Source organism: Macaca thibetana, chromosome 5 (assembly GCF_024542745.1).
Source record: "Macaca thibetana thibetana isolate TM-01 chromosome 5, ASM2454274v1, whole genome shotgun sequence".
NCBI lineage: Eukaryota > Metazoa > Chordata > Mammalia > Primates > Cercopithecidae > Macaca > Macaca thibetana.
In genome coordinates, this window is record NC_065582.1 from 86,771,086 (window position 1) to 86,787,565 (window position 16,480).

The 16,480-nt window shown below is 36.4% G+C and overlaps 1 long non-coding RNA gene across 1 annotated transcript; it reads left to right on the forward strand.

Moving 5' to 3' along the window:
- Nucleotides 1–2,552: 2,552 nt before the first annotated feature.
- Nucleotides 2,553–12,683, forward strand: LOC126955406 (uncharacterized). The gene is made up of 4 exons (XR_007725920.1): nucleotides 2,553–2,632; nucleotides 5,797–5,895; nucleotides 8,783–8,907; nucleotides 12,045–12,683. It is a non-coding gene; the product is annotated as an uncharacterized LOC126955406 (long non-coding RNA).
- Nucleotides 12,684–16,480: the final 3,797 nt, after the last annotated feature.

The window sequence follows — 16,480 nt, forward strand, 5'->3', positions numbered from 1 at the left end:
TATAGATAAAATAGTCATTTTCTTATGGAACAATAGATCAGTGTTTCAATGTATAAGAGATGACAGTTGTCCAGACTCCAAGCCCTAAAGCCACCTGTCACCAGGAAATAAGAAGGAGCCACAGCTTAATAGCAATGTCAAGTTCAGTTGATTCTGATTTGAAATGGGAGGCTGTCAAGTCACAGTGGAACATTTTGCTTCCGGTTGAATGAATCTTTGAAAAGAAAATATCTTTTTTTTTCAAGGTATTTTAATTTGTTTTCTTTTCTAGACCAAAGTTAGGAATAAAATTAGAGAGTGATTGGAAAGTCACCTAAAGAAGTTTTCATCTTTTGGGTTATGACAAAGCCATAAGGGAATCATTTATGACTATGAAAAATAAAGCAATGATTTAGGTTACAGCAAAATACAATATGGTACTGATATGTCTTTTCACATTTTATATGTTTAGTAAGCATTTTATATATAAATAGAGAATGAGTTACAATAGTGTTTGCAATAGCAAAGCAAATGAGTGTGTGTGTGTGTGTGTGTGTGTGTGTGTGGTTGTCAAAGCTAATGAGCTATGGAATCACAAGATTCCTTCTGGGAGAGTAGAAGAGAGCTGAACTTAGGATTTAGGTTGACATTTCTCTCACTTATGATTTACCACGTATTTCTTTGCAGGCAATTTTTCATATGATCACTTGGAAAAAAAGATATCTAAAATTCGGATTGTGTAATTAATATAAAAGGCAGGTGACTTTTGTTGTTGTTATTCTATGGATTGTTTTCTCAGTGGTTAAGTCATTCCATGGTTGTTACAACTCACTTTCCTCTTTGCCCAGTACTGCATCTGCTGATGCATGCTCCATGTCTGTGGCATACCCTGGAGTTGTTTTTCTACTGAGTGGAAGGTTTTTATGCATCTGCTCGTACCCTCTCATCTGGTCATCATTGTTTTCTGGGAAAGCATTTTTTATTTAGCAAGCTATAGCTATAGAATAGAAGGAGGACATCTGATCCCAACATAGATTAGACTTGATTTCTAATCTTGATTTCATTAACTGGATGCTCTCGACAATTGAGACATGAGAGGAATAGGTGAAGTCATATCCTTAGGTTTTGATGATATAAACTTTGCTTGTGAGTGAAGCCTGGGAGTAGCCGGGGATAAGAACATAAGTGATAGTGTTTTGGTATGGTCTCCAGCAATCCTGAAGATAGATATTGAGACTGGGAAGGCATTGGCTTCAGGTTTCCTTAAGTAATAGGCAATTCCCCAAAATAGCACCACAGAAGAAAGAGAGAGAAAACTCCAAGGTAATTAATCTACCAGAGCAATTTTTAAAAATTGCTTATGATTGTACTGTTTTACTCATCTAAATAGCCTATCTTTCTATCTAAGTCATTTACAGCTTTATGGAATTTAAAGAAAATAAATCTACTTATACTGTAGGAACACTGTTTAATGTCACACTGAGGAGAAACAAGTGCTCAGGATTAGACATGTTAGAGTAGTAAGGCAGCATTTATTGTATAATTTTATTCTTCCTATTCCTTCATACACTTTTTTCCTTTTCTTTGCTAAAATAAATAAGGCTTTTCTTACAATCTGACCCTACCTGTCAGTTGTATAAAATAAGACTTTGCATCAAATTTAGCTCTCTGGCAGTTAAGTCAAATAAAGGCTGGAACATGGCATGTCCTGCTATCCTACACATAGTAGGAAATCTTCTGCATTAGTAATGTTGGGAGCTTAACAAAATAAAATACATATTTTCCCTTTGTTTTAATAGAATACAGTAGTAATCTGTGAGTTGGAATGAATACATCAAACTGCTGAGCTATAAAAAAATAATCTAAAGAAGAATTCTAGATTTCTGAAACCAATTTAAGAAAGTTTTGGCCACTAGCCTGATTTAGTGTGACAGAGATGGACAAGAGAACAGTTTCTCTCCTGAACTTGGCAATGCACAAGACATTCTCTTCTTATGGGGGCAGCATTATTGAGAGATCCAAGTGTGTCCTGAGGATGTTAGCTGAGATTGACTCTGGCAGGCAGCCCCAGAAAACTTAGGCAGAATGCTGTCATTCAGAAAGGACCTTAAAGCATTTGTGACATGGGTGGAATGTTAAACTCCGTCATAGACGAGGAGATCTGGTAGTAGTGACTATTTAAAACCTTCACAGTCACACTCAGGTAGATGCCTTTCTAGATCGGGTAATTTCAATTCTCCTGACAGGTGTGAAGTGGTACTGGCCACTCTCAGAATGGCACTGACATCCTACTTTAAACCAGGGAGCCATTTATGGACTCATTTTAATTCAGTTTTGTGATTACTTTGCTCTAATATATTTAAATCCATACATTTTGATAGTGAAAGAGTTAAGGTGTAGGTGCAAAGAAGCCTGAACATAATAGGTTAATGACACCAGCTCTGAGGTACAAAATCAGTTGCTTGAGAGTGCAAGTCTTTAAACCATTAATTCTAATTCTGCAGTCCATTCTAATTCTACAGTCAACCATTCTACAGACCATTCTACAGAATTCTACAGAAACCATTCTAATTCTACAGTCAACCTTGGGAGCTGCTGTGAGGCTCTTTGGGTAAAGCCAATCACTTTTTCAATCACCAAAAGGATTTTTCAGGTACCTTGATAGGTTTGGTGTTCTGCATGAATGGTAAAACTAATTTTTTAAATGTGATTTAAAAGAAAAAAAAATGGCCCTTTAGTGAAATACTCTTAGAGGTATGTCATAGCTGAGAGATTTCCTTTATTGAGTTCCGAGCAATTTCTGCTAAGTACCTTTAGGAATCCATTCACTTTGAGCCCTTCTCTTTGGTCTTGGCAGTTGTCCGCATAGGTATGTTAAAAATTATGTTACCTGGCCGGGCGCTGTGGCTCAATGCCTGTAATCCTAGCCCTTTGGGAGGCCGAGGCTGGTGGATCACGAGGTCAGGAGATCAAGTACATCCTGGCTAACACGGTGAAACTCTGTCTCTACTAAAAATGCAAAAAATTAGCCGGGTGTGGTGGTGGGCACCTATAGTCCCAGCTACTCAGGAGGCTGAGGCAGAAGAATCGCTTGAACTGGGGAGGCGGAGGTTACAGTGAGCTGAGATCGCGCCACTGCACTCCAGCCTGGGCAACAGAGCAAGACTCCATCTAAAAAAACAAAACAAAACAAAACAAATCAAAAACAAAAAGACAAAAACAAAAAAACAAATTTGTGTTGGCTATTCTGGGTCTTTTGACTCTCCATATGAACTTCAGAATAAATTTGTTGATATCTACAAAAGAACTTGCTAAAATTTTGATTGGGCTAGCATTGAATCTATAGATCCAGCGGGAAGAACTAACATCTTGACAATATTGAATCTGCCTACCCATGTATGTGGAATATCTCTCCATTAATTTAGTTATTTGATTTTGTTCATGAGGGTTTTGTAGTTTTCCTTATACAGATCTTGTACACAGTTTGTTAGATTTATGCCTGTTTGATAATGTAACCAGTATTTTTACTTAATTTTTAGTTTTTAATAATTATTTGATTTTTAATTTTGTTTGTTGTTGTTTCTTGTGGTTGTACATCTATGTCTTAGTGCTGAAAGATAACTTATTCCATTCTTCGCTGTCTGGCTTGTTTTGTTTTGTATTGGTTATGTTTGTTTAGAGAGTCTTCATAATTTCCTGTTGAACTTCTTGTATTTTTTTCCACTGGGTTACTGTCTGCTTTCCAGCATTGCATTGAGCCTAAAGTCCAGATTTGCCTCACCTCTAGCAAACACAGTGCTGACTATCCAGAATCGGGGAGGTCCCAAAGGGGATATACTGGCAGTGTGGAACGACTGTCCAGGGGTTCCTGGCCAGGTGCACTGTGGAATGTACCTCCTAAGATGTGGTGCTTCCGAACAGCCACTCTGATTTGGTGTCTCCTTTGGTTGAGTTACAGACAAGAGTTTTCAGGGCTGGGGATGATAGTCCCACCTTCCATCTCTGTTTCTGGCTGTCCTCAGGGTTATGTTTCCCTTTAGGCACTCGTAATATTTCCTGTGGGTATGAGCATGCACAGGTCTTCTGCCAAAGAACCCAAGATGGTGGGAAAACTGGTTGTCTACCTTGATCTCACTTTTTGCAGTGTAGAAGCTGAGTTGAAGGAAATTTTCTGTATGCTTGGTGCCAGGGGGATTGGACAGAGGGGCATCACAGATATGAAAATCCCATTCTCTTATCATCTGCTTAGAGGTTTTTTTTTAATTCTCTGTGGCCCTGGGAACTGACTCATCATATTTGAGTTGTGGAGGTATTGCCAGTGATAATCTCAGTGCTGTATATTTATTTTCTGTGAGGGGGAATGAAGCCTGCTTGTTTCTACAGTGCCATTTTGGAAGTGGAAGTCAATACGTCAGTATTGTATTTTTAACTTCAAATTCCACTTGTTCGTTGCTGGTATATAAGAAAGTGATTTACTTTTGTATGTTAACTTTGTATGCTGCAAACTTGCTACAATCATTTATGAGTTCCAGGAGATTTTTGTTGAATATTTCAAGAAAGTTTTATTTCTTTTTTCCTAATCTGTTTACCTTTTCTTTCCTTTCCTGTCTTATCGCATTGGCTAGGACTTCTAGTACAATGTTGAAAAACAGTGATGAAAGGGAATATTTTTGCTATGTTCCTCATCTTAGTGGAAACACTTCACGTTTGTCACTATTAAGTATGGTGTTAGCTGTAGGATTTTTTATAGATGCTCTTTATCAAATTGGAGAAGTTCTCTTTATTCCTAGTTTACTGAAAGTTTTGAAAACATTTGAAAAATTCTCACACTTGTCAGCCCTGAGCGTCCAGCAATTTGTCAATTACTCAATGAGTGACTTTGTTAGTTAGAACATGATTTCTGTGTTTTTTTTTCATGGTGGCATTCTCTATCAAAACTTTGTTGCATTGAATCACAGAAATTCATTTCAGAATGACTTAAATACAAATTAAATAAAAGCAACACTCTTATAGTAGTTTATGGAATACAAAGAAATATTGAAATATAAGGCCACAGTAATATTTCATTAGTCCAAGGATGCTCTTGGATTTTCATTCTAATACTGGGCTCATCTCCCAATTCCCAACTTTAAAATGCTGTCTCATTTTAAAGATCTAAACAGATTCCCACTGGCTTCTGACAAGCCAATAAATTATCTCTTTGGTCAGGTTATAACTTGGTCCAGTAATATATGACCAGAGATGGAGCAGAGTCGTACAGTACAAACATGCATAACTTAAGCAACCGCTGTCTGTGGGAGAGCAAACCTTCTCATGATAAATATGTGGCAAGGAGGAGTACCTTATATTTGTGGCAAGCTGACATTGCTGCCTTGTGACTGTAACTAGGGCCCACTTAGCCTGACATGAATACATCCTGATTCAGTATGCCTACAATAGAGTAGCTGCTTTCATTAGCTCTTACTATCACTTGTGCATTAGGGACTTAGTTTGGAGACAGCATTCTCCAAAAAAAAAAAAAAAAAATCACATTATTAAAGAGGTTTGATATTTATACTGGGTAACTGGCAAACACTCATTGTTAGCAGATGAAAGTTCTTTTTAACTGATGTGCTTGCTTTCTGTATCAGATAGGAAAATTAGTGGCCTTAGACTTCTCTTTCAAATTTAATATACAGAGTGCTTGATGTATGGAACAAGTTCTTATTTTCCACAAGCAAAAGCCTGTATTTTATGTAAAACCTCATTTTAAATGAGGTTCTGCAATCAGTGGTGAAATGTCTTGTTGTAGTTCATGTTCAATTAATGTTGTTACAGAAGCACTCTAGAACATATAAATGAGGGAAAAAGACTTCGTGATTCAAATTGGATTGAAGAGATGTCACCCCTACAGAAGAAATGACCAGAGCTTGAGAGGTATTGTAAGGAACCACACTTTCTTCTCCCTTATTCAAAGACTAGATTCTAAATCATCATATTAATTTATCATGTAAGCAGGATATTTTAGCACACTTTCAGCTTTAACCAGCATTGTAATTCCTGTCACCGTTATGATGTGGTTCTCTATGATGTATAGAAATGGATATCAAATAGGAACACAGAGCGAATGGTTTCAACCTATGCTGACTGGATTACATAACTCTGTTGAGGGAGAGGACCAGGTTGTTGGCTTAGTTGAAAGGCCCTGGAGGGCCTGATGTCAGTAAGACCAGATTCTAGAGTGTAAAGCAAATACATCTTACGAGAAATACCTTTCCTAACAACGAGATAGATTATTTTCCAGAGCAGTGAGGGAAGTGTGTTCTACCACGAGTCCAAATGTATTTCCTCTCCTAACTTTTCCCTTCTGCTTCTCTGTCTTCCTTGCTATAGCTTGTCACAAATATTAAGAGCCAAAAGTCAACTTTTAAAGTGTGAGGACTTTTGGATCACGGTAGCAGCTGAAGATCCTCACAGAAATTTACTTTGTGTGGCTTTCTTCTGAAATATATAGCCTTAGTTATTACCCTATGTCATATATCATGGCTTTTAAGGACTAAATGATTTGTCCTTTCAGTACTTTTCTGACATTTCTACTCTCTCCCTCACTCACCCCACTTCAAGCATGTTCATCAAACATCTCAAGTACATTCCCAACTCAGGGCCAGTGGACTTACTATTTCCTGGCCTAGAAAGTTCTTCATGTAATTGAAAGACTTGGCCCCTCATTCTGTTCAGCTTTTTAGCATCCTGCCAAGACCACAATATATAAAATGGCAGCCCTGTCATTTCTATTCTCTTCCTCTGGTTGTTTTTCTTTATTTTTTATTTCAAGAACATTTTAAATTTATTTTTTATTTTGTGGAGCAGCATCTTGCTCTGTAATCAGGCTGAAGTGCAGTGGGGTGATCAAAGCTCACTGTAATCTCAAACTCTTGGCCTCAAGTGATCCTCTCACCTCAGCCTCCCAAGTACCTGGGACTGTGGGTGTGTGCAATCATGCCCAGCTAATTAAATATTTTTTTTGTAGAGATGGAGTCTCACTGTGTTGACCAGACTGGTCTCAAATTCCTGGCCTCAAGCTATCTTTCTGCCATGGCCTTCTAAAGTGCTGGGAATAAAAGTGTAAGCCACTGTGCCTGGCCCATAAAGTTATTAAATATTTATTTTTGTAGTTGTCTATCTCCCATTAGGAAAATATAAGGACCTATAAGGGCAAAGGATTTGTCAGTTTGGTCCAGTATTACATGCCCAGTCCTAGAACAATGCCTGGCACATGGTAGCTTCTCAATAAATACACATTGAATAAATGAATACATAGGCAAAATAAAATTATGAACATATTTTCACTTGTATCAGAAAATGCATTACATTTTCATTAGGTAGTGTAAGACATTACCTGTGTAATAAATTTTATTCACAGGTGTAAGATACTAGATTGTACCGCATTTAAATGGAATTACTTAATGAGTAGAGTAACTTAATGTTGTCCTTCATTAGGTATCTATTTGCAAAATCTGCCAATATTATTTTCTGCAATTTTTCACTTTGGATTGTAGCAAGGATTCCAAACTCAATATATCACCTTATTCTATGAATGTATCACAATTTTTATTTTGTTTTCAGGTCATTAATTAAGTAAACAAAAGAGGAGGGGACAAAGTACATTCTGTTCTCACATGCAAAGTTGCAATTTTATTTGAAACCAATGATAAGGACATTTTACTTTTCAATTTAGAGTCCCCTTAAAAATGATAGAGAACACAAAGTAGTTCTATATAAGCCACTCTCAGAAAATTATACTTTAAGCACTTGAATTTAAAACAGATGATGAGTGTGAATGATTTGCTATAGAAGAAAAATTAGTGAGAAATGTGAAGTAGGCATGGTTGTCTTTATGACTGTCCCTATATTTAGGTTTTTCCCATGTGTAGGACGCCACATTTCTGATGGTTTATTTCTCGATGTTTACAGTTGCCACATCACTCCCATACCCACCTTTTTTGATATTTCCTTTCGCTGGAACTTCATTCTTTTAGAATCTAGAGAACTTATAATAATAAAATACAAGTACTGACATTAATAACATTGTAAAAATAATTCAGATAATTATTAACTCATATCTGTTCAGATAGTTCAGATGATTAATAATTACTTTGATAAACCTTTTTTTTTTTTTGCTGCTAAACTAATGTACTAATGAGACAAGACTTAAAGTCTGCAATCTAGTTCTGCTGGTGGTCTGTCTTTGCATTACTGGTACTCAGAAGTATTTACTGAGTGATTAATAATGACTATTGTGGCATTAGCTATCCAGTCATAGTAAGGATGTAATCATAACATACACCTAAGGAGGCTTTGGTCAGGTAATAGATATTGGGAAGAATTAGGACTTATGAAACCAGTAGGAAGGCACCATATGACAGATCAAATAACATTTCTACTTCTTTCAAATGAAAAATGATCATTTACTGTGTTACCATGCATTCTTTTTCAGAAAGGAAATCAATTTATTATTGTCTGGCATAGAATCGAGTTTAGGTAAGGGGATAGTTTTCAGTTCTGATTCATCAATATTCAGGGGAAAAGTTGAACAATAGCAGTGATAATTTTTATAGAGCTTTTAGCTTTACATCAATATTCATCTCTGTACTGTCTTAAGTCTCAAGGATTTTAGCTGAGGAGTAACTGTATCCACTGCTGATGTCCAGATGGAGCTAATGAATAGAAAGGGCAGCTACTAGAATAAATTTACACATAGGGCAAAATTGCCCCATTAGTGAAGTAGTATATGATTGTCATTAATGTTTGTCTCCTTGTTCAGTCTTCCTATGGCTATGACTAAGTCCAACAAGAGCTAGCTTCATATCTTCTGCTGATTCAGAATACATACTTGGACATTGATTTTATTTCTGAACTTCTTCTTGCTTCTTACTCCTCAAGATAAAGGTAGTATCTTTTTGGTATATTTTAGCCTTCTTCTGAAGAAATAAAAATTAAGTAGCATAATGATCAAAACAAGGGTAATTTGATTAAAAATTTAAATTCACAGATAAATTTAAGTCATATATTATTACATAGAATGGGAAAATCCTTTTATAAATAGTGTAGTTAGTTGACATGATCTAAATGTGTTTTTATGTCATTTTAGAAGTAGAAAACAAACATGGATTTTACATACACTAGTGTGGGATATTAAGTATCCCTAACATCAAATTGATGTGTTAGCAGTGCTATGGTTAGAAATCATAATCCAATTCTATTGCACTGGCTCCATAGTTTGTAGAATTTTAACAGTGGAAGATGATGATATGGGAGATCTGTAATGTATTACATCAAGATGCTCAACTGGGACAGCCCCTAAAACAGTGATTGATGACAATAAGGGTTTTGTAATATTAGTTTAAAAAACTTTTTATTATAATTAATATTTCAATGTTTTTCATCATTCTTTCAACCATAATTTTCAGTGTGAATAATAATCTATCAATTAGATGCCCATTTATTTACTAAACACTCTTCTTTTAAGAAATATTAAGTTCCTGCCAACATTTTAAATCTATCTTATTGGTACATTTGCCCATTTCCTATTAGATTTGGGAGCAGTTGCTTATATTTTAAAGATGTTAATAACTCTGTGTCACATTGTAAATGCACTTTCAGTTTTAATTGTTCACAAAAGTTTTTGCCTTTAATCTTTATGTAGTTAAATGTATCCTCTTTCGTTTTCTTTCTTCTTTATAAATTTAGGGTTTGACAATATGATTTTTAAAAGTCTTTTCCATCTCAATATATTTTTAAAAAGTTTAAATTTATTTTTTATTCCTTTTTAAACATTGAAATATTTTTATTTGGGTTAGCAATCATATTATTATTTTGAACTCCATGTATGTAAAATAAGCCATTTTCCATATATTAACTTTTCTGATATTAACATTATATTTTATTTTTTTCTGATATTGATATGACAGCAAGGATTTTGGTTTTTTTCTCTGACAAACTTCTTTTGTAGTTTTTACTCATTCTACTAATTATTTCTAGGGTTTGTTTAAAATGAACTTTCTGGTATATGTTCTTTATTTTCATGTTTATTTTGAGCCAACTTAATGTCTTTGACATTAAGAAAGCTATCTGGCAAGTTAATACGAATTTTTGTAACTATTTAGTCTTACCATTTTTATGTTGTTATATGCTTTCTGTTTTGGGGAGGTTAGCTGTCACCGTTTTTTTTATTCTGTATATTTATATTAATATATTTTCTCTGTACTTTTTCTTCTTTAGTGTTTGGATATGTATTCCCTATTTTTAATTCCGTTGGTGCTGACTGATGGCGCATATGTGCCAGACTGATGGCACATCGCTCAATCTGTTATGCAAACACATTTGGTTTGGATTCCACATACTGACTTGCAGAAAACTTTAATTCATGGTTAGATTAAGAGCTTTAACATCCAAAATCTAAACTTATTAATTCTCAAGAAATTGGAAAGATGACAAAACTGGGCCTGCATCCTGCACATCAGCAATCCACGGGAGCTGATCCCATGCTCTGAGCATATACACTTTCCACATTGTCAAGGTTTTAACAACTCTTCATTGTCACTGTGGTTAAGTCAATTGCCATGTACCATCACACTCGGACTGTTCCTTTTCTTGCTTATTTCACCCATTTCAGTTATTGTCCTGGCCCGTTGAGGTATTTAAATTGATGATGCCTAGACTAGAAGTTTATGTTTTCAATCTTTATTCCTCTATTTATCAGAGTCCAAAGTAAAGCATTATCTTCTTATGCCTAAGTCTTTGGGACAAAACGAGTAATAGAAGCTATTATTTTTGGATGCAAATATGACCCAGTGCATGTACTCCTATGTGTTTCACAGCAGCTTCCCAGCAAGCTTATCGTTCTTTTATTTTTCATATGAAGCATTGAGGTGTAATGCATCTTTAAGATTTATTCATTTAAGTGTACAGTTTGATGATGACTGTTAAATGTATACAATCACATAACTGTCACAATCAAGGTATAGACAATTCTACCTTCTAAAAAAGTTATCTAATGCCCCTATGGAGTCAATCTGTTCTGCCTACCCCTAGTCAATGGCAACTATTGATGTGCTTTCTGTTCCTTTAGTTTTGCTTTTTCTAGAAGGTCATATAATCCCAATATGATAGTGCATATTTTTGTTTGTCTTTCATCATTTAGCATTGTGTGACTCATCCATGTTGTTACATGTATCAGCGGTTTATTCCTTTTTACTGCTGAATAGCATTCCATTGTATGAAACAAACACTTAGTTTATCCCTTCATCAGAGGAACATTTGGATTGTTTTGAATTTTGACCATTAGGAATTAAACTGCTCTGAACATTCATATAGCAATCTTTGTGTGGACGTATGTTCTCATTTTTCTTAGGCAAATATCTAAGAACAAAATTGCTGGGTCATAGCTTTATAGGAAATTGTAAAAATGTGTTTTTTAAAGTGGCTTATCATGTTGCATTCTTATCAACAGTTTATGAGATTTTTCATTGCTCTAGTGGGTATGAAGTGGTGTCTCATGGTGATTTTTATTGGCATTACCCTGATGACTAATGATAATGAGCACTCTTTGATGTGGGAATTGGTCATCTGCATATCTTTTTTGGTGAAGAGTGTTCATTTTTATTATGGGTTTTTTGTTAATGCTCTTGCTATGTATTTTGTAAATACTTTCTCCCCCTCAGTCTGTCACTTATCTTTTCATTTTCTAAGACAGTGTCTTTTGCAGAGAAGAAGTTCTAATGAAGTCCAATTCATCGATGTTTCTCTTTTATGATTTTTGCTTATCGTGCTCTAAGAAGTTTATGATTACCCCAAGAAACCAAAGACGTTTTATATTTCCTTCTAGAAGTTTTGTAGATTTAGCTTTTATAATTAGCACTATGTTTTATTTCACATTAATATTTGTTTGTATTATGAAGTAGGATTGAAATCCATTTCCTTTTCATATGGGTATTTGGATTTTCCTGCATAATTATTAAAGAGAATGTATTTTTCTCTACTAAATGCTTGGCATCATTGTCAAATACTGATTGTACTAGTCACAGTTCTCCACAGGGACAGAACCAATGGGATATATGTATATATTAAAGGGAGATTATTAGTGAGAATTGGCTCATGTGATTACAAGGCGAAGTCCCATAATTGACTGTCTGCAAGTTGGGGAAAGAAAAGAGTGGCTCACTCCAAGTCCAAATGCCTCAAAACCAGGGAAGCCAACAGCACAACCTTTAGTCTGCTGCTGAAGGCCCAAGAGCCTAGGGAAGCCACCAGTGCAAGTCGCAGAGTCCAAAGACTGAAGAACCTGGAGTCTGATGTTCAAGGGCAGGAGAAGTGGAAGCAAGCATCCACCATGGGAAAAGGAAGGAAGCCAGGAGACTTGGCAAGCAATACTATCCCATCTTCTTCCACCTGCTCTGTTCTAGCTGGCTGGCGACCCATTGGATGATGCCCACCCACGTTGAGGGTGGGTCTTCTTCTCCCAGTCCACCACCTCAAATGTCAATATTCTCTGGCAATGGTCTCACAGACACACCCAGAAACAACACATTGCCAACCATCTAGGCATCCCTCAGTTCAATCAAGTTGACACTTAATATTAAACATCACACCAATTTACCTGATATTTGTAAGCCTACTTTTTGGAATACTTATTTTGTTCTCTTGAGCTATGTAATTATTTTTAAGCCAACACCTCATTATTTTGATATCTGAAACTTTATAGTAAATAAAATCAGTTAATATAAGGCCTGATATCTTTGTTTTCTTTTTGAAATATCATATCATTTTGGCTATTCCAGGTTGTTTGCTTTTCTAAATTAATTTTTAGATTTAGCTTTTCAACTTTTATTTATTCAGAAACTGCTACTTTCTTGATGAGGATGACTTTGAATCTGCAGATAAATTTTGGAGAATTGGCATATTAACAATATTGAATCTCTTGACCATAAACGTGATTATATCTCCATTATTTTAGGTCTTTCTTAACTTTTTTCAGCTTATTTTATAGTTTTTAGTATTCTATGGCGGTTTCGTAAAGGCTATATTATCTTGTGCTCATTCGAATACTTATCTAATATTACTCTCCACTTACAGTCAATATTTTCCAAAGAAAACACTGTTTCTCTGATTCTTTTAAATATTGTGATTTTTTGGGGGGGTCCATGGGAAGGAGTTAACACCCCTATGGGCAGGGGATGGTGATGAGAAAAGGCATGATGTAGAAGACATGTTGAAAATAGTGCTGATAAGATTTAGTGATGGATAGGGTCTATAAATTAGCAAAGAATAAAGATTTTGTTTTAAGGAACTGTTCATTGTTTACTGAGATGGATGCCTTTTATATGCCAGTCAGGCTGTTGTAACAGATAAACTTTTCTAGCTATTTTAAAACATGAACTGATTTGAAACGGGGAAGTGGGTGCTTGTGGGCTGCAGGCTAAGCTTTGGGGATTGACTCTTTTGAACTCTGTGCTACAGCAGGAATTAGAGAAGCCACTGTCCCCACTGCTGGCTCTGTTTTCAGGATTACCCCACCTTAGCTTAATCTGAATGTCAGAAAATTTGTGCCAAAACTGTCAACTCTGGGGACATACTGTGCCTGCTAGATTTGCACCAACAAAACGTGAGAAGTCTGCCATAGCCTTTTCCCCTGGTTAACTCAGTTTTCAATTCATGACTTGTGCAAGAATTACTGAGTGTCACTACTTATACCACTCCCAGAACCCTATCTCAGGGCAGTCTGGGAAATGCAGCTTTTAACTTAAAAACTTTTGCACTATAAGCTTACATATTACACTGTCTTCAAAAGAGATTTAGCTGGTGTCTTAGTCTGTTTGTGTGGCTATAAAGGAGTACCTGAGGCTGAGTAACTTACAAAGAAAAGAGCTTTATTCGGCTCATGGTTCTGCAGGCTGTACAGGAAGCATAGGACCAACATCTGCTTCTGATGAGGGTCTGAAGCTACTTCCACTCATAGTAGAAGGCGAAGGGGACCAGTGTGTGGAGATCACATTGGGAGAGAAGCAGCAGAGAGGGTGGGTGAGGTGCCAGGCTGTTTTTAACAACCATCTCTCACAGGAGCTAATAGAGCGAGAACGTACTCTTTACTGCAAGGATGGCAGGATGCCATTCGTGAGAGATCCAAGACCCCCATGACCCAAAAATCTCCCATTAGGCCCCACCTTCAACACTGAGGATCACATTTTAAAATGAGATTTTGGGGGATCAAAAAAACCATATCCAAACTGCACAGCAGCTGGGCTCCAAGTGGGAGAAGTCAGTATGCATAGAATTTGCTAAACTGCTTCACATCAACTTTGATACCAGAAAAATTCTTCACTGATATGTGAAGACAGTTTGTCTAGTAGCAGAATTCCTGGAAATAAAATGCCATTGAATTTTTTGAGTGTAATCCCATCCTCCAAATACCTAGTTATTGCAGAGAGCTCTTCTGGATCAAGAAAATGAGATTAATGTGGTGTCCCAGTTGGTATTGACTCATTTACTAAGCTTAGTGAAGTTTAACTCACCTGGGGCAAATGTCAAGGCCATTTCATTTGAGAAGCCTTTTGAAAGGCCTTTTGAGTTGAGGGAATTATATTTTTTTCAGAAATGAGCTGTTTATTATTCCAAATCTGTCAATACAATGGATCCTATGAATTACTATTAGAACATGCCCATTTCTTATTTCTTGCTAAACTTATAAGAAATTTTTCAACATTCACACCTTTCAAAATTACTGCTTTTTAAATGGACAATGGATGCTTTTTCTATTCTTTTAAATCTTTCAGTTCTGCCATGATCTAGGTGTTTATGTTTGGGAAAGTTATTTTTTCTCTTTCAGTCTTGTTTTCCTCATGGAAGAAGCACCATCCATCTCATAGGATAATTGCAAGAACTAAGTGAGATGTTATATAAACAATGTACACAATAAGTGTTTGTTTCCTATTCCTTTCTCTCTCCATTTCTTGCTTTTCCTCTCCTCCCGACTTCTTCTATAAATTTTGATCAGGCTTTTCCTGTATCTGCTAGTGCTATCTTTCCTCTTTAGAATCAGGAGGAATGGGATTTCTTATACTGAGTCCAGACAGCATCTTTTCTCCTTTCTTAAAGGATAGAGAAGGTGCCCTGCTCCCTAATATCTGATTTAAGATGCTGATCTGCAAAGAAACTCTGAAAAAGCAATTTCAATTTCTTATGCTGAGTTTCAGAGGTTGGTTGCATGCCTATTTTTGTTAGTTTGTAAAAGGAGGTAAGACTCTGAACAGATTGAGAATTAGAGGTTCTGAAGGCTTTAAAAAGGAAAAAAACTCTTATTTTTGTAGGGGAGTTAAAAGCTGATTTTAAAACTTAAAATAAGCCTCATATTTCTGGGGGCTCATTCTGCATCTTTTGATGACCAATATGTGCAGTCTTAAAGTGTGTGCCACATTTATCTCAGCCTTTGTGTTCTCACAGCTATCAGTGGCACTGTGTGTGGGCTGATCTGTGGGCATGATGCTCTCGGGTAGGCACTGTCTGTGCCCTTAAATGCAGGTGGCACTCAGGGGATGAAGCAGGCACTTGCTGTTTCTCTTTCTTCCCACCCTTCCCTCTAATAAAAATTCATTCTCAGTATCTACAACATCATGGGAAGGTTAATTATACTGTGCCTCCATTCTCTTCCTTTACAAAGAAAATAAACATTTATATGGAGGTGATGCGAGTAAATAATTTAGAGTCACAAACCATGCAGGAAAGGAAGCTTGATGAAGTACACAAACCTGGAATGAATTGAAGCTTGAAAAATCATTGGTAAAGAAGAATGGAAATGCCTCTGAAAGGCCTTTTGAAGAGCAAATTCACAATCCTGGATGTTTTCTAATGCAGACTTTATTTGAGAGTTGTTTCTATGGTTTGAATGTCCCCTTCAAAACTCACATAGAAATTTAATTGCCATTGTAACATTGTTGAGAACTGGAGCCTTTTAGAGCTGATTAGGTCATGAGGGCTCCACCCTCATGAATGTATTAATGTCATTATGGAGGGACTGTGTTAGCTATAGCAGGAGTGGGCTTTTGATTATTAGTTCGTTCTCTCCATAGTTAACATTCACTTAGACTTTCAGCATTATTTTATCTCCCAGGGAGATGAGCCAGAATTACATTGATTTATATATTTGTTGGTAGCAGTTTAGGTCCTTCAGGAAGTGAACACCATGATGGCATTAGAAGTGAAAGAGACTTATTGGAGGACACACCTGTGAATGACAATGGGTGGGGGGAGCAGGGACAGGCAAGGAGAGGCTTTACATTGCAGTGCATGTCTCACACCTGTGGAAAGAGAGGGAGACAGAAGACTGATTTGGTTTGAAGAGCTGAAGACTGCAGTGTTCCTTGGGAAAGACTTGGTGAAGCTAATGGGATGTTCAAAGCAAAGGTTGTCTATTGAAGGAATCCTGCATTGGGCAGGCATGGCCTGGCTCCAGTACCCACTCTGTGCT